Source organism: Gossypium arboreum, chromosome 10, assembly GCF_025698485.1.
Source record: "Gossypium arboreum isolate Shixiya-1 chromosome 10, ASM2569848v2, whole genome shotgun sequence".
Taxonomy (NCBI): Eukaryota; Viridiplantae; Streptophyta; class Magnoliopsida; order Malvales; family Malvaceae; genus Gossypium; species Gossypium arboreum.
The window spans coordinates 19,383,919-19,408,388 of NC_069079.1; the positions used below are offsets into that span (position 1 = coordinate 19,383,919).

At 36.3% G+C, this 24,470-nt stretch overlaps 1 pseudogene; it reads left to right on the forward strand.

Moving 5' to 3' along the window:
• The first annotated feature begins 2,938 nt into the window (after positions 1-2,938).
• On the forward strand, positions 2,939-5,989 carry LOC128281371 (UTP:RNA uridylyltransferase 1-like; annotated as a pseudogene).
• The last annotated feature ends 18,481 nt before the right edge of the window (positions 5,990-24,470 follow it).

Sequence of the window (24,470 nt, forward strand, 5' to 3'; positions counted from 1 at the left end):
AATATCTACTGGTTAAACTTGCACTTCATCTTAAAATCTTAAACTTTCATAAGCATGCAAAACCCCTAAAATGGATTTGAAGGTCCGTAACCATATTTACCTATTTTTACACACACAGAAAGGCTAAGAATCTTACCAGCTTGCTAGTTTTCCTACTTTTCTATCATCATCTTCATGAAGTCTCCTCCCTACAAAACCTTCCATTATTATTCCATCTTCAAGCTACCGAAGAAGATGAACAACAAAAGAAAATGAAATAGATTTGGGAAGAAAATCATCCTTGGGAAGCCATTTCCCAACTATTTATAGTTATTCCTGCTCTATTACCAACCTCATGAGAACCATGCATTCACAACCATTTTGTCCCCCCCTCCGGCAAAAGAACCAACTAATTATTTTTTAACCAAATCATGGATCTTAACCATGTCCAATTCCATTTCTAACTTTCATATTTCTTCCAATAGAGGCCGCCAACCTGTGGTCTATTACAATTTAGTCATCAAATTATTCCAAGTTTTCGAGTTAATTGAAAATCGGGTGTTATAACTAATTTGCAACATTTTCAAAATTTCAAATTAAACATATCATAAATGAATCTTTCAAATATTCAATCATGCCATAACCACTCAAATATTATTATATAAAATTTATTTTGAGTATTAATCAAGTTTATGAAAGCTCTTTTATTGACATATACATAAAATAAGACCAAATTGTAAAGTTTTGAAAATTACAAAGCCAATGTTATGACGTCAAACCACCTGATGTCACAGCGTCACATATTGTCCATTCGACGTTGCGATGAGGAGATGTGGTTGTTGGGACGAGAACTTTGTTTTCGGTGAAAATTAAGCCATTTGGTACCTATTTTAAGCCAGCTATATCATTAACCCATTTGGTGCATAATTGCACATCCATACCTGCACAAAGCTGACCAAAAATCATCCCAAAACAATACAATTAACCATTTCTGCATCATTCAAACTAATATGCCATAAGTTGGTACCAAATCAAACCAAAACAACTTCACATGCTTTTAAACTATCCCAACCAATAGTTAACCTTGCCATTTCACATTCATCTTAGTAATACAATGGTCATATATCTAATTTGTTGCCTTACCAAAACAAATACATTACATACTTATACACAACATTAATTTCTATATTCAAAATTGTCATTTATAATGACTTACATATAAGGCTTATCATATAGCAAACACATACATTTATGCAAAATAAACATCAGTATCCCAAATAAACTTTAACTGAAGTTTAAACCAAAACCATCCATTCACAAAATGTCACATATATAATCACCTATGTATATGCCACAATACCGAGCTTAATCGAGAAAAAGTCTACCGAGTTGATAGAGGGATAGTGTGAACTCTTAGGAGATCCGATTTACATGCTCCACAAGTCAACTATATAAAAGAGAAGGAAAATTTCAGTAAGCATTTCAAATGCTTAGTAAGTTTAGATAAAATTTTACTTAACTTACCTTGATCAATTAACAGTTTAAAATAATTAAGACATAATGAGATTAACATGGGAATCCTTTGGCATCCTGTTACTTTCACATGTACATTAACAAGTACATTGAAAGGTTGGTTCATTTACATAACATGAATTTATAACATAATCAAATACATGTTTAATAAATCATTTCATAACATGTAATAGCCCTTTCATAACTCATTTGCAAACACTTACATGTATATTTATTTTCATTCATGTACCACCATTTCATCCATTTCATTTTCCATTTCACTTTCTATTTTTTCTCGGAGAACTAAAATATATTGAACTCGAATATACGAGACTAATTTGCTCACACAAGTTGTAGGTTAGGGTTGTTCATATAAGTGTTATTCGATGCTGCTCATTCAATCTGTAGAGAATTCACAACATATATGAGATCTCAACCATTGATAAATAAATCCCTGATCAGTGCTCGATCTGTATCATTTGGGTCTATTTTCACAAGCTATAGAGTTGGTTTAGCTATACAAGTTTTATTCGATGCTGCTCACTCAAGCTTTCGAGCATCTGCAATATATGTTGGATCTCAACCATCGATAAAGAATAATTTGATGTTGTTCAATCAAGCTGTTGAGAATCCGCAACATATATTGGATCTCATCCATCGATAAAGAATGATTAGTAATCAAACAACTGATTTCTTTTTGAACCTTATTGGCTTGCCATTTCGTATTTTAATTGGTTACTAAATTCTTGTGGGACTTATTCTGTACTTGTACAATTTAAATCTCTATAATTGTATACACATTTTATATTTCAATAGAAATCTTTATACCTTTTAAATAGTCTAACATCATCATGTACATATCATCCATTTGTATAACAATTTCACATCCATTTGATATTATATATCTATTCAATTTAGTCCCTAAAACCAAAATAGCTATATCTTTCAAATTAAAGCTTCAATTTACAATCTAATTTCAATTACATCATTCCTTAGTCCTCTATCATCTATAATTACAAAATTTAATATCAATTTTGAATTTTTCATACTTTAGTCCATATATTCAAAAACTAATTAGGCCATATATTCAAAAACTAACATTTAAACTTTACAAACTAATCATTTTCATTTTTAAGCTTAAAACCTAACATTTTAACACCAAAACTTTAAGCATTCATCAATGACAACATTTTATAATAGTTTTGAAAAATAACACTCAGATTAGCTAAATCGAACTACAACGATCTCAAAAACATAAAATTTATGAAATACGGGCTTTGAAATGCTTACCATGCAAAAGATTAAAGTTGAAGCTTCCAAATCTTTTTTTTCCTTCACTTAGGGTCCGTTTGTTTACCAGGAAAACAATTTTCGGAAAATATTTTACTAGTTTTACGCTGCTTGTTTGACTGAAAACATTTTACATATGGAAAATGTTTTCAAAAACACGGGTAAAATGTCTATGCTTTTAAGGAAAATGTCTTACCGATTTTTTTCTGTAAGACATTTTCCAACTCTTACCGATCTTTCCTAACAGTTCTTCATCTTCCTTCTTCTTCATCCAGGTAACTTTTCTTCTTCTACTTCTTCTGTTCTTCATCTTTTATTTTCGTTTTTCCTAAGTTGTGTCCGTCGTAAATCTTCTCTTCTCAGGGCTGCTGTTTCATTTCGCTCAAATCTTCCTCTTCGCAGGATCTTGGCTTAAGGTATGGTATCTTCTTTATGCTCATTTTAACCGATAATTTGGGCAGTTCCCTAGAATTTTATTAGATGATTTCCGAAAAATGATATCCATCATTAACTTGGGAGAAGCAGAAAATTATATCAGCCCAAAAATCTATGGCTGCTTTCACCTCTTTCTCTCTTCTTCGGTACTCTTTTATCTGTTTATATTTTGTTAATGTTAAGGACAGAGTGATAAAGTATTGATTATGGGTATTTGATTTGGACAGTAATTATGCAACGAGTGGAAGGATTATTGCAATTGTGAGAGCCTCACCATGACTCTCTTATTCTCCCACCTCCATCAATTTTCTAAAACCAAATCACTCACGCAGGTATTTTTCTTTTCTTTTTATTTGGTTGGGAAGTTCCCTTATTTTGGCATTCAATTGATGATTACTATTATTCTTTTCGTTGTCAGTTGGCTGATCAATGAAATAGGGGTAAAGAGAAGGTTTAATTGGGTTCTAATTCATTGTAATAAACTACATATGTGGTGTAGCGATAATTTTTTTCTTTGAAATTGATATATAATGTTTGCTTAAATTTTTAGTTTTTTTTTTTTATTTTAGATGGCAATTTTCTGAATTCGCTTTGTTTCAAGTGATTTGTTCTATTTATTCATAGCTGCTTCTTAGGACTTTGGTTTTTTATTTTTTTACTTTTAAATAGGCCAATGTTAATGAGCCATGATTACAATTTGTGCACTCTGCAGGTTTGTAATCTTGATAGGTTGATTACAAGTGGCAATAAATGCATTCTTTTTTGTTTGCCTTTGTGGATGATAATTTAATATGCGAAAATCTTCTGCCGAAATTTGATTAGTACATTCCCCTTAAGTAGTCTCTATTTTACAACCCTTAAGATACATCATCTGATTTATATTAGTTTGAGAAGTTGCGGGTTTTGAGCCCCCCTCCTTCTGTTTCCATTGAACTTTCTTACTTTTTGTTGTCACTTCCAGCTGATATGCTTTCATAATCTGTATAGAGAATTTGCACTTGAAGTTTAGACTCATAATATGTATGGAGAATATTGCAATTGAAGCTTAGACTGTTTATGGTTAAACTTTACAATAAAATTGAGTATAACTTGTTGTTGGCCTCATGTACAGGCACTGACTCGTGCTAAGATCCCCATAGTAAAGCTTATGAATCCAGTGATTGGAATTTCCTGTGACATATGCGTAAACAATGTTTTTGCTATAGTAAATACAAGGCTTCTACGAGATTATGCAAAGATCGATGTAAGATTACGACAGTTGGCTTTTATTATGAAACACTGGGCCAAGTCCAGCGGAGTGAATGCAACTTACCAAAGAACTCTATCTAGCTGTGCGTGAGTTGTTTGCAACTATAATGCTATTCCTATAGCTAGCAACATCATTCCTGAGCAGCATATTTCAATGGTGTTTGTGGTTAGTCTATTTGGTTTGCTTTGAAATGAATAAAAACATAGATAAAAGTATAAGCTGTGATGATGCCAATTTAGGTAGGATTCATGTATCTAGAGATAGGGTAGGACACATTTCAGGTATTGCTTAATTTAACTTGCAGCTATAAAGTCACCTGTTCTTGTTAGTTATTTATTTATTTTTATTAATATTTATTTTTATTAATTATTATTTTAACTAGTATTTTTTTTGCAGGTATGTTTTGATGTGCATTCATTTCTTACAGCAACGTAGACCTGCTATCCTTCCATGCTTGTAGGTGTGTATGCTTTTTGCTTCCCATATCAATTTTTGTTTTTAATTAGTATTTGGATTTTTCCCTACCTTTGCTACGACATTGTTGGTGTGGGCATTCTTTAACTATTGGGCATATACTCATGATTATGCAAATTTAGTAATATATGTACGCACAAGAAGCTTGATCAGGTGAGATGCAAACTATTATCTTTGAGGAATGCTAATAAAGTTTGAGGTGAAAATATAAAATGTTTTTTTCATGGTTTCTAAACTTATAAGTACAAGTTAAGATGCATGTATCTGGCTTCGTTTTAAATACCTTCTTTGGGTATTAGTTGCATCTTGTTGTGAATGAATTATTTTATTAACAGATCCCATTTACTGTAGTAAGTTATTAGCAGGGAGAAATATGAGTGCACTCTTTTAAAATGTCTTGTAATTTACAAATGATCAATAGATGCTATATTTGGTTTTGCATAAACCGAGGACTAAATAGTTGTAGGTGGGGATAAACTAAATGAATTCTACAAAACCAAAACGTTTTTAATTTGATGACTCCATTTGTGCAGTAAGGGAGAAAAAGTCTGGACAAGAAGAATTGGCAATAATCGTCATTTAATCTGCATAGAGGATCCATTTGTGGTATCTCATGACCTTGGTTGAGTGGTGGACAAGTTCAGCATTAAAGTTCTAAGAGAAGAGTTTGAACAAGCGGCTGATGTAATGCAGTATGATCCAAATCCTTGGATAACACTTTTTGAACCTTACGTCCTTGGGTAACAAAACCTTGTCCAAGTGTGTTAGAAAATCAATGGTTAAAGTTACTTGGTTGGTTTTTGTAGTCGGTGTGCTTTGCGTCTTCCATAATCTTCAATTTTGTCCTTTTGAGTTCACAACCATTTTAAAGAAGGTTAAGCTTATTATATGTAATCAAGAAAAGAAATTTCCAAACATTTTATGGCTGGATGTTAAACAAGTTGTAATTAATTGATTGATAGTGTATAGAAATTCTTGTATGATCCAAACATATTCATATCAAATGAGTGTGTTATATCATATTTGGGTTTTCAAGTGAAACAAACAAAACAGTCTTATTATATACATCTAATAAATTATTGCAATATATGTAAAAACAATTTAAAATATAAATTTATTATTATTAATATATATATATATATATATATAATAAACTCAATTAAACAATGAAAAGATAATAAATTCTTAAATATATATTTGTTTAATTTAAAAGCGACTTTTATGAAATATTTTCAGAAATATGCCAAACAACGAAAATATTTTACACAGATTCATCCAAACAGCAGAAAAGTAAATCATTTTCAGAAAAGTAAATCATTTTCCAGAAATTATTTTCTGAAAAATATTTTACTGGAAAACAAATGGAGCCTTAGTTTCGTGAAAGAGATGTTGAATAGAAACAAAAATAGTGGCTTTGTTTCTTTTAATTATTTTAAGATATAAAACATAATAATTTAATTATAACATAACATTATTTTTAAAAATACCATCATGCCCCAGTCCACTAGGCTTTCAAAAGGGCTAATTTCCACTTTGAATTTTTTTGGTTTAATGATAAACCTCAAAAGTAACTGTAATACCTCAATTTTTCCCAGCCCATTGGAAGCCAAGGCATAGTCCAATATATCCAAAATAATAAAAAAAAAGTCTTTACAGTCCTTTTACAAATGTTAAAAACCAGCAGGCCCACTGTTACAACCCAACCCGTTACATTACAGACCAAGACTCAATTAAACTACCTAGTCCAGAATTAAAATGGCCCAATTGACCCAAAATCTCAGAGGCCCAAAAATTAGAAGCATTCAGCCAGGGTTAGAAACCCTAGCCCTCTCCTCTTGCCGCAAGGAGTTTTTAGAGGCTTCGGGCACTTCAAACGACGTTGCCATCTCAATCGTCGCCACCAAGCATACATTGCGCCACCATCAACACGCAAGACACGCCAAAATCCGGCGTTGGCACCATCAACGCGCAAGACATGCCAAAATCCGGCGTTGGCTCCATCAGCGCGCAGACTCCAGTGATTGAGCGAGATTCTCGTGGATTACCTGCAAACAAAAGGAAACAAAGACAGACAAAACAAGGCAAGAAACAGATGATTTTCATACCAAATTTGTAATGGTAACGATCGCTATAAAAGCCCGAATCAAAAGCGATTGTAAAGGCCCTTCTTTTTACGGAATAAAAAATACCCACAGTTATCCAAACTACCAACAGTCTCAACAGGTGATTTAATCGCATCTCATGCTTTATTTTAAACATATATGAATTATTCCAACATATACAAGTAAGGAGCTAAAGGGAAAAAGGTTACCTGTGGAAGGACGAAGGTTTTTAAACCTTCAGACCACCGCGAATAGCAAGACGTGAGTAGCGTGGGCGAATCTGCGCCCGGTGGCCGGAGGCCAAAGCCGGAGAACCTTTCCCTTCCTCTTTGCAGAGTTTTTTTTAGTTTTTTAAAACAGAGTAACAAAAATGATTTTTAAGCTTTAAAAGTAGCTTATATAGCCTAGATCATACGGTGTCGTTTTAAACAAGTAGGATCCGCGCGTTGACCCGATTACCCGGGAAGGATCCGCGCATTTTTGAGAATTGGGTTAATTACCCAATCGATCCTTCTTCCCTTTTTGTGTTTACAATTAAGCTTTACTCTATTTATGATTTGGCCTATTATTTTATTTTAATTTTAATTTAGTCTCGATGGCTATTAAATTGTATTCTGGAAAACGTCGCCGTTTTAGAAAATAGTGCAATTTGCTCAGTGAGTCCCTCTAATTTTGCGCACGTTTTAAGTAGGGCCTGATTTCAATTTTTATTCCTTTCAAAATTTGCCCAGTAATTTTGCTAAACTCCAAATTTAGTCCTATATTTATTTTATTACTCTCTCTATATATATTTTATTATTTGTTTTATTTTAATTTTACTTCTATAAGATTATTTTATAAGTGTTATTTTTATATGTATTATAATTTATATATTAATTTTCTCAAAATTATTATTTTTATATGTATTATTATATTTTTCATATATTATATATTTATTTATACATATTATTTTTACATATAAACTTTCATTATCTTATGCTATATTTATTATATTATTTCCCATATATTTTTATTATACAATATTTATTATGTATTATTTTTATATTACTTATTATTTTTATATATATGTTATGTATATTACATATTACCAATTATATTATTTATGTTTATATTGTATATATATATTATTTAAAATTTGTAAATTATTATTAAATTACATTTTAAACTCATATTATATATATTAAATTATTAATTATGTATTATTTTATTTTAAAATGATGTTTTATGTTATGTATTATTTTATAAATCCTTTTACCTACTTTTATTTTATATATTTTTATATAATTATTATTCTCTTATAAATATTTTGTTATTATATTTTATATATTATATAGCAAATACTATTTTAAAATTATTATTAAAATTTAGGTCTTTATTTGTGTTATGTGTATACTTTGTTGACAATAATTTATTCCATTTTTTTATATTGCATATATCATGCGTTATTTTATATTTATTATTTGATATTACATTTCATGAACATATACAATGATATTATATTGCTCTTTTGTATGTCATACATTATTTAATTATTGCTTTCTTATATATATCGTGCATTATTTTATTATTACCTTGTATGTTTGTATATTTTGTTTATTCATTCTCAATACATGCTATATATATCTTTGTATGCATATTATTAATATTTGCTATTTTATATGTATGAATCTAATTCATGTTCTTTATATCTTTGCCATCATTTTGTTTAAATGCACGTATTATTTATTTACTACAATAATATGTTACTATGTATGATTTATAGTGCAATACAATTCCTCACGCATCTTTTAAAAAAATAAGGCCCCAAAGTTTTCAAAAAAATAAAAATAAAGGCAATGCTTGGTGTTTGGAAATTTCGAAAAAGTAGTGCCCTAACTTACTGGGTTGCGATTTTTCTCGTTAAGTTCGAATAGTCAAGTACCCTTCTAAGTTTTTAAAGGTTTTCAAAATGTAAGTGACTGTCTTGGAACTGCAAAGCGATATGTCCTAACTTACTGGATGTAGCATTTTGTCGTTTCGAGATAAAAAGGCTAACTTAGTGTCAATACTTTGATACAAGTGAACCCAAATTTTCAAAAATAAAATATTTTAAAAAGGATTACATCTTAAAATTTTTAAATTTCCGACATTAAAGACATTTGATAATCAATTAGGTACCAATTTTTGGGCGTTACGAGGGTGCTAATCCTTCCTCGTACGTAACCGACTCCCAAACCCGTTCTTTTATTTCGTGGACCAAAACTAATGATTTTAAAATAAAATTTTTTAAAGGTGATCTAATCACACCTAAAAAGATTGGTGGCGACTCCCGTTTTCGTTTTTTTAAATCGATTCCTATTTTCCAAAACTTGATTTGAAAATGGTTTCGACAGCTTGGGGACTCTGCTGGGGACCAATAAGAGAGTTAAGCCGTGTAATTGATCATCTCTTGTCTTAATGTCAAAAATTTAAAAATTTAAAATTTAATCCTCTTTGCATTACATGTGTTTGTATTATTGCATGTGTTGTTATATTCTGATACGCATAGCATTTGCATGACCGTTGTGGTCACACCCTTAAGTGGGAGTGAGAAACTATGCCTTCGTGAAGTTTTCGCCTCCGTGTAGGATAGTGGATCACTTTCGGGATACATCTGTACCTATGGTTTCGTGAGATTTTCATCTCCATGCAGCCATAGGGAAATGTATTCCCCCGAACTGAACTCGTTTCAAATGAGCCTATAATGGGTGAGAATCGAGGAATCTGCTGGTTCGGGTACCTCAAACTTTAGAACTGGCCTCATATAGAAAACCGTAAGAACCCAGTTTAGTTAGATATTAAACTTTAGATATTACCTTATAAGTTACTATTGAGATTTATTGATATCATGCGGTACTGACTTTTCTTTTTCTTTTGTTTGCATGTCATTTTGCATTACAAAGGTATCGATTCACGGTCAGTTTCTAATATAGAGAGTTTTATTATGGAGAACGGACTTCTTGATAGAGTGGAGGGCAACGCCAATGTCCATAGATGGTCTGAACAAACTCAACTAGAAAAGGGAGATAGTGTAGCTGTTGGATATGTGTCGGAGCTACCAGATTACACTCGCATCAGCATCACGCAGAATAATCTCCAAGAGCTTAAGGAGATTTGGGATTAGTGGGACAACGAGACTGAACATTTATTCTACGGTAATTACAGAGACTTACCTTACTTGCTTGATGTTCAGGTAGACGAGCATTTTTTCCGAGCCCTTGCACAGTTTTGGAACCCAGCATATTGTTGTTTCACTTTTGGGGAAGTAGACCTGGTACCTACCGTGGAGGAGTACACGGCTTTACTTCGTTTCCCTAAGTTTCAGAGTGATAGGATCTATTCTCGAGCTGCTTGTGTCCCTGCCTTTTGGAAGAAATTAATGACTATTACGGGGATGAGCGAGCAGTGGATCATGGCCAGAATCAAAGAAAAGGGTGAGTACAAATGCATTTCACGGGACGCTTTGAAAGCTCTGATTTTGTCACACCCTGATGAGACGAAGAATGTAGATGTTTTTGCTCTAAGTTTGTATGGATTGATGATTTTCCCTAAGGCTTTGGGATATGTGGATGAGGCAACCACGGATCTTTTTCATCGACTCAGTAAGAGAGTTACTCCCGTTCCTGCGATTCTAGCGGAGACGTTTAGGTCTTTAGGTGCATGTAGGAAGGCTGGTGCAGACAGGTTTGTTGGTTATGCTCAGTTGCTTTTAGCTTGGTTCTACAGTCATTTTAGATTGATAGATAAGGTTGTCTGTCGGGTTTTCTTTGAAGATTACTCGCCCTTGAAGGACATAGTAGCTTCAACAAAGAGAGTTGAGGTTCCAAAGGAGAATTGGATGGCGCTGCTTCAGAATCTTCAGTCAAAGGATGTTGAGTGGAGGGCTCCGTGGATGATTCCTGGTGAGATTTTTTACCGATGCGACAGTTTCATTGGGTCTCTCTGTTGGGAGTTTGGGGAGCTATTGGTTATGCCCCTTTGCTTGTGTTGAGGCAATTCAGTTTGAGGCAGTTCATGCCAGCAACCCATGGGTTGGCTCAAAGTGAGTTCATGTATAGAGGAGCCGACTACAAGAAGAAAGTCAGTGAGATCTCTAGTGCTTGGAACAAGACTTGTCGGCTGAAGGGAGTAGCTATTAGCCCTGCTACGACTCCAGAATATATTGAATGGAGAAGTAGAAGGATTGACGATAACATCCCCAAGCCAAGTGGAGAAGAAGTTCGACCGATGGAGGAATATTTGCAAGTGATGCCCTCGGAGTTGGAAATTGTGAAACAAGAGTTCGAGAGAAAGAATTTGGAGCTCGAGAAGAGAATAGAGAAGATCGAAGAGGAAAAGATGTATTTGAGCCTAGATGTTGATGTTCAAAAGATGGAGATCGAGAAAGAGAGAAAAGAAAAGAGGAAGATCGAGATAATTTGAAGGAACATTACAAAAAGGCACAAATATCCTTGAAGAGAGCAAGAGTAGGAAGGGCTTCAGACCAGCTGCAGAAAGAGATCCAAGAAGAAAAAGTTAGAGCTTAGTATTGGGAAAGGAAGTATCAGGAGATGCAGTCGTAGAATTTGGCATTGGAGGAAGAAAATAAAGGGTTGAAGTCCAAGGTAGCTGAGCTTGGAAGATCTCTCCGTTGGCATCAAAACCATGATTCTACGGTCGAGTTACGGGAATTAAAAAATAAGGTGGAAGATTTGGAAGTGGCGTTACATGATGGTGAACTTCAGATCGAGCAGCTCGAGGCACAAGAAGATTATCTAAAGGAAGAGTTTCATCAGTCTAGAGGGCAGGTCAGAGAGAGGGATTATGTCATTGGTGAAGCCATAGCCCAGATTCGAGAGGTTGCTGAATATGTACGAGACTTAGCAATACGAGCTGATGTATTGAGTTTGATGTATGAATCGTCGTCAGACATAGGACGAGAGTTAGCCCTTTTGTTAGATAGAGTTAAAACTTTGGGCATTAGGGAAAAAGCGTATTTGTAATCCTCTTATATGTAAAGACATTCTTTTTCTAAATAAAGCTTTCTAAATGAAGTTGAACCAGAATCGATACTCTTATTGCATTCATGCATTTGCATCTCATAGCATTACATCATATTATATGCATTCAAGGTTATAGAAAGACCCTAATTAGTTAAAGTTTCTTTATAAAGGTAGAAAAGAAAATCTGGAAATCACACATCCTTACGGCACTCGCACTAAAACTAAGAACATGGATCAAAGGTTTGAACAATTGCAAAAGGATATGCAAGACCAGTTGCAAGAGCAGTTGGCCAAAATGCAGAATGAGATGAGGGAGCAAATGTTGGAAGCTCAGAGGAACATGATGGCCGAAATGGCTCAGCTATTGAGGGCCACTGATAAGGGAAATGCTCTTATGGCCATCGCTGAAGAGGAAAATGAGGGTCCTCCTCCAGGTTTTACTCCGCCTCATGTGCCATTGCAAACTGAGGCACCTCTTAGAAGGCCATCTGTCACCGTGAGGCCTCAACATGGGCCAATGGATGCTGGAATCCCTGTAAATTTCCCATCTGGGATGGAAAAAAATTTGGCTGATAGCTCGATCAACCCTATCACTCCTGATTTAGATTTGATGGAGAAGGAAAGAATGGCCACTGAATCCGCGAAACAATTGGAAGATCGCTGCAGATGGCTAGAAGAAAAATTCAAGTCTTTAGAAGGTACTGGAAATCATCATGGGATTGATGCCAAAGATTTAAGTCTAGTCCCAAACCTAGTGCTGCCTCACAAATTCAAAATGCCGGAGTTTGAGAAGTACAATGGTACTACCTACCCGGAGGCTCACGTCACAATGTTCTGCAGAAGAATGACAGGGTATGTAAACAATGATCAGCTGTTGATCCATTGTTTTCAAGATAGTTTAGTGGGAGTAGCAGCCAGGTGGTACAATCAGCTGAGCCAGGCTAGCATAAATTTGTGGAGGGATCTTGCACAAGCCTTCATGCAACAGTACAACCATGTGACTGATATAACGCCGGACAGGATCACACTTCAGAATATGGAGAAAAAGCATAATAAAAGTTTTAGGCAACATGTACAACGATGGAGGGAGGTGGCAATGCAAGTACAACCACCCTTGTTAGAAAAGGAGACTACCATGTTATTTATCAACACTTTGAAAGCGTCGTTCATCACTCACATGATTAGAAGCACCACGAAAATTTTCGCGGATATTGTTATGGCAAAGGAGATGATTGAGAATGCCATAAGGGGCGGTAAAATTGAGGGGGAAGTGGCCAAAAGATCGGCCCCAAGAAGAAAAGACAATGAGGTGAACAATACAAGCAGTTTCAATTTGAAAGCAGTCACGGTTAGTCAGCCCAAAGTAGCCCCAGTTGGGCAACAGGGCTCTCAAAAGCAGGAATCTAGCACTAGGCATGAGAGGATGCAATTTACATCTATACCTGTGACATATCGGGAGCTTTATCAAAACTTATATGATGCGTATGCTATAGCCCCTTTCCACTTGAAACCATTACAGCCTCCATATCCTAAATGGTACGATGCGAATGCCAGATGTGAGTATCATGCTGGAATATCGGGGCACTCAATTGAGAATTTTATTGGATTCAAGAAAGCTGTAGAGAGGTTGATCAAGAATGGGGTTTTGAAATTTGAGAGTACCCCAAATACTGAGAACCCTTTGCTAAACCATAACCATCAAGGAGTGAATGACATTAGTGAGGCTAGTGAAAAAAGGATGAAGGAAAGTGTCGCTGAAGTAAAGATGCCTTTGAGAATAATTTGGAATGTGATGGCGAAGAGAGGGATAATAACCTCTGAGGAAGGAATAGAAGAAGTGGGGGACTACTGTGAGTTCCATGGAAGGGAGGGTCATGAAACCCAAAATTGTGAGGAATTCAAAGCCTTGGTACAAGGCTCATTGATAATAAAGAGCTACAAAATTTTGAATGTAGCTCTTATGAAAGAGAAATAAGTGCATTAGAAGATCTGCCAAGAATTATTATTTCCTTTCCAGGGAATAATGAAGTGGGGGCGCAAAACAGACCCAAAGTGGTCATCCATAAACCCACGCCTTTCCCCTACAAAGATGACAAGAGGGTGCCATGGAGTTACGACTGTAGTGTAACAGTACCCAAAGAAGAGAGTATAGCCAGTGCATCTAAGGATGTGCAGAATGAAGGTTCCTTTACAAGAAGTGGGAAATATTATGATGAGGGGGATATCAGAGAACAAGACTGAAATACCCATCAATGAACTGGTAAGAGAGGAAGAAGCTAAGGAATTTCTGAAGTTCCTTAAGCATAGTGAATATAGTATGGTCGAGCAGTTGCGTAAGTAACCAGCGCGCATATCAGTATTAGCCTTGCTTCTAAGTTTTGAGGTGCATCGGGAGGCATTGTTGAAGGTACCTAACGAGACATATGTCACCCACGACATATTTGTCAATAAGTTGGACCGGTTGGTAAACAACATCAGTGCTGACAATTTCATTTATTTTAATGATGATGAAATTCCACCTGGGGGCATAGGGTCAACCAAAGCCCTACACATCACTACTCGGTGCAAAAGATATACACTTCCAAGTGTACTCGTGGATAATGGGTCTGTTTTGAACGTCCCGCCACTATCCACCTTGAACAGATTGCCCATTGACAGTTCGCATATGAAAACGTGTCATAATTTGGTAAGAGCCTTTGATGGAACTGAAAGAAAAGTAATGGGAAGAATTGACATCCCTCTGGAGATTGGGCCGAATACGTATAAAGTTGATTTCCTAGTGATGGATATTAAGCCCTCCTACAATTGTTTATTGGGGAGACCATGGATACACTCGGCAGGAGCGGTGCCCTCTTCATTGCACCAAAAATTGAAGTTAGTGAAAGATGGTCGCTTAATAACCATCAATGCGGAAGAGGACATCATAGCGGCGGTTACCAGCAAGGCCCCTTATGTTGAGGCAAATGAAGAGACCATTGAATGTTCTTTCCACTCTTTAGAATTCATTAATGCCACCTTCATTTTGGAAGGAAGCGAAGTACAGGTACCCAAAATGTCTGGAGCCACGAGGATAGCCCTACAAATGATGATGGGGAAAGGAGCATTGCTGGGAAAAGGGCTAGGAAGACAGTTGCAAGGAGGGGTTCAAATCCCAAAACTGATTGAGAAAAAAGACCGCTTTGGCTTGGGCTTCAAGCCAGACCACAAGCACAAGAGACAGGAAATAGAGAAGCACCAAGCGAGAAGAAAGGCGCGTTTGAATGGAAGAGATGTCGAGTAGGAACCGATGACATTCCCACCTATATCCAAATCCTTTAAATCAGGAGGACTACTGATAAAGGAAAGTCATCAAGTTAATGCTGTACACAATGAGGGATCGGAGCAAGGAAGCCTCGAGGGTATTCGCCCTTACGAGTCGGGGAGCTCTCTGAATAATTAGACTGTGGAAGACCTTCCTGTAGTCTTTAGGAATTTTTCAGAGTAATTCCCAAAACATGTCTGTTACTCTAGGGCCTAGGAGTAGTAAGATTATATTTGTGAAATAGGCTTATGTTCATAAATAATTATTTAAATAAAACATAACTTTTATCAATTTAAACGAGTATGGTTTCATTTTTATCAACCAATATTCCTTCAGATTCTAGCAATTCTTATTCTTTTATTCATAGCACATAAACAATCATTCTTCGAATCATTCATTCTTTGTATATTCTTTCATACCCCCACAGGTCCCTAGATATCAATGATATGAGCGCTGATACTACAGCTCCTAATTTCTCTAGCGAGCAGGACATGTGTTTAGAGGAACCTCAGGATTTTGAAAATGCTCAAGATTGTGATGTATCTCTCGATCTGTTAATAATAGTTAAGTAGGAGGAGAAACAAATCATGCCACATGAGAAAGAGGCAATAGAGAATATAGCCCTAGAGGAAGGGAAGGAGTTGAAAATCGGAACCCTAATTGGCCAGGACACAAGGCATGGTCTGGTTGAGTTGCTTAGAGAGTTCAAGGATATCTTCGCCTGGTCATATCAAGATATGCCTGGATTGAGTACTGACATTGTAGTACATCGTCTTCCGATAAGACAAGATTGCAAACCAGTCCAACAGAAGTTACGGAGAATGCGTCCAGATATTGTTCTGAAAATAAAGGATGAAGTCAAGAAGCAGTTTGACGCAGGATTCTTGCAAGAAGTGAAGTACTCCGAATGGGTAGCTAACATTGTGCCCGTTCCTAAAAAGGATGGGAAGGTACGAATGTGTGTTGATTACAGAGATCTGAACAAAGCAAGCCCAAAGGATAATTTTCCTTTGCTACACATTGACACTTTAGTAGACAACACAGCAGGATATTTGTTGTTCTCTTTCATGGATGGTTTCTCAGGATACAATCAGATAAAGATGCATCCAGAAGACATGGATAAGACTACCTTCATAACCTTATGGGGCACCTTTTACTACAAAGTAATGCCATTTGGATTAAAGAACGCAGGGGCAACATACCAACGAGCTATGGTAAACTTATTCCACGACATAATGCATAAGGATATCGAGGTATACGTTGATGATATGATCGCCAAGTCGCGAAAAGAAAAAGAACACATTAAGGTCTTAAGAATATTGTTTTTAAGATTGAGAAAATTTCAGTTAAAGCTCAATCCAGCAAAATGCGCCTTTGGGGTCAGATCGGGAAAGTTATTAGGCTTTGTAGTCAGTAAAAAAGGAATTAAAGTTGACTCAAACAAGGTCAAAACCATACAAGAGTTGCCTCTGCCACGTACTCAGAAGGAAGTTCAAGGATTCCTAGGAAGGTTAAATTACATCGCTCGGTTCATTTCACAATTGACTGAGAAATGTGATCCTATTTTTCACCTCTTCAGAAAGCACAATTAAGGTACTTGGGATGAAGAATGCCAGAATGCTTTTGAGAAAGTCAAGCAGTATTTGTTGAATGCTCCAGTGTTATCTCCACCTAGCCCGGATAAACCATTAATACTGTATTTATCAGTGTTCAGTAACTCTATGGGATGTGTGCTTGGCCAACATGACGAGTCGGGGAAAAGGGAGAAGGCAATTTATTATCTCAGTAAAAAATTCACTGACTATGAAATGAGATATTCACCAATTGAAAAGTTGCGTTGTGCGCTAATCTGGACCACCCGAATATTAAGACAATACATGTTATACCATACCACTTGGCTCATCTCAAAATTGGATCCATTGAAATACATGATGAGTCAACGGCTTTAAATGGAAGATTGGCGAGATGGCAAATTTTGCTTTCAGAGTTTGATATAGTCTACGTAAGTCAGAAGGCTATAAAAGGAAGTGCGGTAGCTGATTTCTTGGCTAGTCGAGCTCTAGAGGATTATGAGCCATTGAACTTTGATTTTCAAAAATGAGGAATTAATGTGTATAGCAATGACTGAAAATTCTCTACGGAAGCTCAATTTTGATGGGGCTTCTAATACAGTTGGGAATGGAATTGGGGCAGTCTTGGTATCCCCTAATGGCGATCATTACCCATTCACGTGTAGGTTAGACTTTGATTGCACAAATAATATGGCTGAGTATGAAGCATGCATCATGGGACTTCAAGCAGCCATAGAGCGAGGTATAAGAGCCCTAGAAGTATATGGAGATCCGGCGTTGGTAATTCATCAGCTTAGAGGTAAATGGGAGACAAGTGACCCTGAATTGATCAATTATCGAAAGGTAGTTTTGGGGTTGCTTGAGGAGTTTGAGAATATCACCTTTAATTATCTCCCGCGAGACGAAAATCAGATGGCAGATGCTCTAGCAACTTTGGCCTCAATGATTAAGGCAAATAAAGAGGAAGAGATGAGACCAATTCAAATGAGTGTCTATAAAACTCCAGCTAGCTGTTGTAACCTTCAAGAGGAAGAAAAGGATGATAATCCTTGGTATCAGGATATATTGCGATATGTAAGATATCGTAAATATCTAGAACAGACAACCGAAAATGATAAACGAACTTTGAGAAGGATAGCTTGTGACTAAGTCTTGGAGGGGAATGTCCTGTACAAGAGAAGGAAAGGCCAAATACTTTTGAGATGTGTCAATGTTGTGGAAGCCAGGCTAATTCTAGAAGAGGTTCATGAAGGTATATGTAGTACCCATGCAAACGGGTTCACGATGGCAAGGCAAATCATGAGGTTTGGTTATTACTGGGCCACTATGGAAGGAGACTGCATCAACTATGCCAAAAAATGCCATAAGTGTCAGATTTATAGGGACACAATTCATGTACCGCCTTCACCTTTACATGTCATGACTTCTCCATGGCCATTTTCCATGTAGGGCATGGATGTCATCGGACCAATCTCACTGAAAGCTTCAAATGGACATCAGTTCATCTTCGTGGTGATTGACTACTTTACAAAATGGGTAGAGGTTGCTTCTTACGCAAATGTTATTAAGTCAGCTGTAAGCCAATTTTTGTATAAGGAGATCATTTGTCGGTATGGAATGCCTGAGAGGATCATATCCGATAATGCATTGAATTTGAACAACAAAATGATAGCAGAGGTTTGTGACCAGTTCAAGATCAAGCATCACAACTCTTCACCCTATCGTCCAAAAATGAATGGGGCAGTGGAAGATGCCAATAAGAACATTAAGAAAATAGTGGGAAAGATGACTGAGACTTATAAGGACTGGCATGAGAAATTACCGTTTGCACTCCTCGCCTATCGGACATTTGTCAGAACTTCTACTGGGGCAACTCCGTTCTCGCTAGTTTATAGGATGGAAGCAGTGTTACCTATTGAAGTAGAAATACCTTCTCTTCGAATTTTGATGGAGGAAAAGTTAGATGAAGCTGAATGGGTTCGATCCGATATGATCATTGAACTTGATTGAAGAAAAAGGCTAAGAGCCATTCGTCATGGTCGATGTATCAGAAGCGAATGATGCGGGCTTATGACAAGAAAGTTCGACCAAGGGAGTTTCATGAGGGAGACCTTGTGCTGAAAAAGATTCTTCCTTAGGGGAAAATGGATGCCGAATTGGGAAGGGCCGTATGTCGTGAAGAAAGCTTTCTTCGGTGGTGCATTGATCTTAATGGAAATGGATGGGAAAAGTTTACCCAATCCAGTGAATTCAGACTCAGTTAAAAGATACTTTGTCTAAGAAGGGAGAGTCCAAGGTGAAAACCCGCAAAGGGCGCCTTGAGATGTTTCAAAAAAAAATGGAGAGGCTAAGGTGAAAACCCGCAAAGGGCGCCTTGTGACCAAAGGGGTTTTTAGTTGAAAACCCGAAAGGGCAGCTCAAATATTGAAAGGTATACGGTAATCTTGCTATTCAACGAAGAGCGAAGAATGTCGCATACTGGGGCATCGACAGAATACTTTGAATCTTCTAAACACATGCCTTCATGAAGTTGATGTATAAGGACTCAAGCAGTGACATCTAAGGCATCTAACTTCTCTTTCATGTGCTATCTTTAGATTCTATTTCTTCTTAAAGATAAGCTTTCATGGCTAATTTCCCTTTTGTATCCTTTTGATAATTCATTCAAATCTATTTATTCTTAAAATTTATTCGTCTTTCACTATTCTTTAAGTATGTTGCATTGAAATAATGATAGATGAACTAAATATGTTCACAAATGAAGTTTTGCGTATTACTCTGAAAGTTCTAAATAACACCAGAAACTAAAACAGGACAATTGTTCGAGAAATTCACGTAAGTAAGGGATGAAAGAACTTGAGGAATTCCTTTTTTCCAGTCCAAAAGGAAAATAGACAAAGCCAATGATTCAATTCTTACAAACATCCTCAGTAGATTATAGTATTGGAAGAAGATCTACGGGCTGAGCAAGAATGAAATTTTGAATGGTGACGCTTAGGATAGGGGTCATATTCACAGCATTTTGCATCATAACACATTTAATTAGGAACATTCGACTCACTTCGATCAGGCATAATCATTCTATAGGTTATCAAAGACAGCGTGCTTTAGTCCTCTAAACAGCAGGGTAATAAGCCGCAATATAGCAGATCTAGCTTTCAAATGTTTATACTGAAACAAATCCAAGATGATTTGGTATTCTTGTGTTTACAAGAAACAAATCGAGGACATAGCAGATCTAACTCTCAGATGTTCTCAAATATAGCAGATCCAAACTTTAGATGATTATACTGAAGCAGATCCAAGATGATTTGGTATTCTTATGTTTACAAGGAACAAATCGAGGACATAACAGATTTGACTCTCAGACGTTCTCAGATATAGCAGATCTAAACTTCAGATGTTTATATTGAAGCAGATCCAAGATGATTTGGTATTCTTGTGTTTACAAGGAACAAATCGAGGACATAGCAGATTTGACTCTCAGATGTTCTCAGACACATGGCAGATCTAACCTTCAGATGTTTATACTGAAGCCAGATCCAAGATGATTTGACATTCTTGTGTTTACAAGAAACAAGTCAAGCACATAGTAGATTTGACTCTCAGATGTTCTCCAACAGACTCCAGATGGTTTACCATCCTTGTGCTTACAAGGAGCAAATCAAAGACATAGCTGATTTGGCTTTCACATGTTTACGAAAGCAAATCTAAGATGATTTGTCGTCTCTGTATTGTCAGAGAACAAATCGAAGTCAGGCATCTCCACTTCAACAGGGAGCAAACTCAAAATGGTTTGGCATCCTCATACTCACAAGGAACAAATCGAAGACATAAGTATATTTGGCTTTCACGTATTCGCACTGAAGCAAATCTAAGATTAACTTAGCATCTTTGTATTATCAAGAAACGAATTGAAGAAGCAGATTTTGCATCTCTATAACCGGCGATGAGCAGATCGAAGAAATCAAAAACTTGGCGAGCCCGGGCAAAATTGGTTCTTTTATATCTTTACTCTATTCTTGTTATACAGCAATGAGCAAAGAGGGGCAGCTGTAATACCTCAATTTTGCCTGGCCCATTGGAAGCCAAGGCATAGTCCAATATATCCAAAATAATAAAACAAAAGTCTTTATAGTCCTTTTACAAATGTTAAAAACTAGCAAGCCTACTGTTACAACCCAACCCGTTACATTACAGACCAAGACTCAATTAAACTACCTAGCCCAAAATTAAAATGGCCCAATTGACCCAAATTCTCAGAGGCCCAAAAATTAGAAGCATTCAGCTAGGGTTAGAAACCCTAGCCCTCTCCTCGCGCCGCAAGGAGTTTCTAGAGGCTTCGGGCACTTCAAACGATGTGGCCATCTCAATCGTCGCCACCAAGCATACATCGCGTGTGACAGCCCAAAATAGACCCTAGCCGGAATGTGGTTTCGGGACCACAAAACCGAGGCATAACAATAATTTAAAATTTATTTCGATGCCTATTATATGTGAGTATTCATGTATGACATTTTTTGATGATTGATTTAGTGTTATAAAGGTGAATTTCACTAGAAAGGACTTGTGTGAGAAAATTTAGAATTGAGATAGGCAAATGTGGAAGTGGCCTATTGATGCACACTAGAAATGTTGTCCTTGCATGTCAAATTCCCCAAATTTGACTATAGTGGCGGCCATGGTGATGAATATGGGCAAAAGAAAACATGTCTTAAACATGTTTTGCTAGTGGTGCATGTTAGAAATAATAAAATAAGAGTATGGAAAAAAAAGGAAAAAAAATGTTCATCTTTCACCATAGCTCTTGGCCGAATGTCCTAAGGAAAGAAAAGAAAAATTTTGCTCATCCATTTTCACTTCTTGGCCGAAAATGCTAAGGAAAAAGGGGGAGGATTTTTGCTTCATGCTTGGTTTGGAAGAGATCTAGAAGGAGATTTGGCTAAGTTTGCATCAAGATTAAGGTATGTATGAGGTTGTGTTAGGAGTTTCATGCATGTCTTGGTTGCTAACTTGATGTGCATGTTAGCCATGGCTCAAATCTTTGTTATGCCATGGAAATGGTATTTGGCCAAAGTTGTTATGGTGATAAAGCCATTGCATGCTAAGTGTGAAGCTTGATGATGATGCATGCAATGATGGATTTTCTACTCATGAGTAAGATTTTGAGTTTTCTCTTTGTTTTATCATGATTGAAGTTGAAAAGGAGCATGATTGTCATATTCGCCATGATGCATTCTTGAGCATGATTCATGCTTCTTGCATGTTAGTTAAAATTTGTGTTTTGGATGGCTATGGACACCTTGAAAATTCGGCCATGCTCATATATGCATATATATGATTGCACATTATGTTTTGGTTATGAACTAAGTGATGAATATATTGGTTTAAAGAAGAAGATGTGGAAGAATGCTTGTGAAATTGCAAGCACAATTGACCTAGCACACATGTAGGTGCTTGATGCTATATTATAAGTTTTGGGCCACAATGTGCAAAGCATTAATTAGTAAATTGCATGCTGTTTTTGTGAGGTATTAAGTGCAAAATTGACCTCAACATGTACATGAATATTTGGCCTTGGGTAGCCTATTGAAGGCCTTAGCATTTCCTTGATGCTCGAATAAATTGTATTGAATTGCTTGATGTAGTATAAAATGTGCATGACCATTGTGTATTCAAGCTAAAGGGTGGCCATATGACCATTTAAACTCCTTGTCATATTCGGCCAAAAGCTAGCACAATGAGGTTTTAATAAATTGAATTTGTTTGAATTAGCTCAAGAGCTTAGAGGCCACAATCGGACAAGGGAAGGAGAAAGTGATCGAATAGCCGAAAAAGCCGTTCGACAACATCCGAGGTAAGTCCTCAAGAAGTGACCCTACTTGAATTGTGTGAAATAAAGTATGGATGTGTATTGATTATTGATTATGTATGCATGAGTATTTGAATTCTACCCGGCTAAGTCCCGAAGGCGAATATGCTTGCGACTATAATTGCGTTTGAGCCTTAGTAACGAAAATGAATTATGTATGTCCAATGATAATTGATGTATGTGTTCATGGAAATTGAATGATATCCGGCTAAATCCGAAGACAATTATGCTGGAGATTATATCCGGGTTAAGACCGAAGGCAATTGTGCTAGTGGCTACATCCGGCTAAGACCAAGGCATTCGTATGAAACATTCTATCCGGGCTAAGACCAAGGCATTTATGCACGTGATTATATCCGGTTATATTCAAGAATCTTGGGCTGGAGGTGAGTGTTGGTTGCTGTAATGAATTCAATTAGTACACTCGAAAAGCCCAAAGGATAAGGTACGTTATATGTGCATTGGAAAGTCGACATGTTTGAGCAACATTCGCTCAATCGACTAATAAATTTCAGTTATTGAATTGATTGATATTTTGTGAAATCATATAATGATGAAGTGTGAAGTAAGAATGTGTATTAATGAAATGATGCATTTGGCTATGTGAATGTATTGCTGTAATTAGAGTTGATTATATTCCTTGAGACTTACTAAGCATAAGAATGCTTACCCGTTGCTTTGGCTCTCGCTTTTTTTAGATTTCGTCAAGCAATTGGATTTGGGATCGTTGAAGTCAAGTCATTCACACTATCAAGCCTCCATTTTGGTATAAATTTTTGATTGAACTTGAGATGGCATGTATAGGACTACCTCTTGTTTGTTAAATATGTTGTAATGTAAGTATGTACGGCCATGCGAAAATGGCTCGAAAAGGAAGCATGAACTTAGACAAATTGTGGGTTGTATGTATATATTTGGTGTCATGATGTGGCTATGGCTTGGAAATGGGAATGTTGGTCATATGATCAGCCATTTGCATGGTTAAAATGATCATATATGAACCTATGTATGGCAAGACTAGTTGATTCATGGAGACTACCAAATAGGTAAGTCCTATCTTAAAACAGATGCTGCCAGCTGCAGTGGCATGAATGTGAAAAATCACCAAAATTCATAGGAATGGAATTAAATAGTGAATAAGCTATGTAAATGAACCTTGATGAGTCTATTTTCATATGGAAGAAACGAAATGGTCATAGGAGTTACAGGTTAAGAGATATTAAAGCTATTGTGAGACAGGGCCAGAATGGTTTCTGGGTTCCCTGTCGCAACTTTAAAAATTCACTATAAATTATACAAAAAGAATTAGGAGATATACCTTATATGTACAGATTCCATTTTGAGTCTAGTTTCATTAGAAACAAACGACACCAGCATTAAAGCCCTGTACAGAGAGATATTCAAGTTATACCGCGCGAAGGTCAGAGCAGTCGATCCCTGTAACATGGGTAACTTTAACTAATAAAATGTACCAATTGGCCCGACCAAAAATCCTAGAAATAAATCCATGGATGGATATATGAGTCTAAATTTAGGGAAAATTTACGAAACCAGTTTCCGAGTTTTGAAACTCGAGATATGATTTTTAAGGTGACAGTGACGCAGTTTTCCAGCCTGACAGGAAATGTCAAATTGGTGGGCAAAACATGTGAACTTGGCTTGTTAACCCCTCGGGTCCGACACCG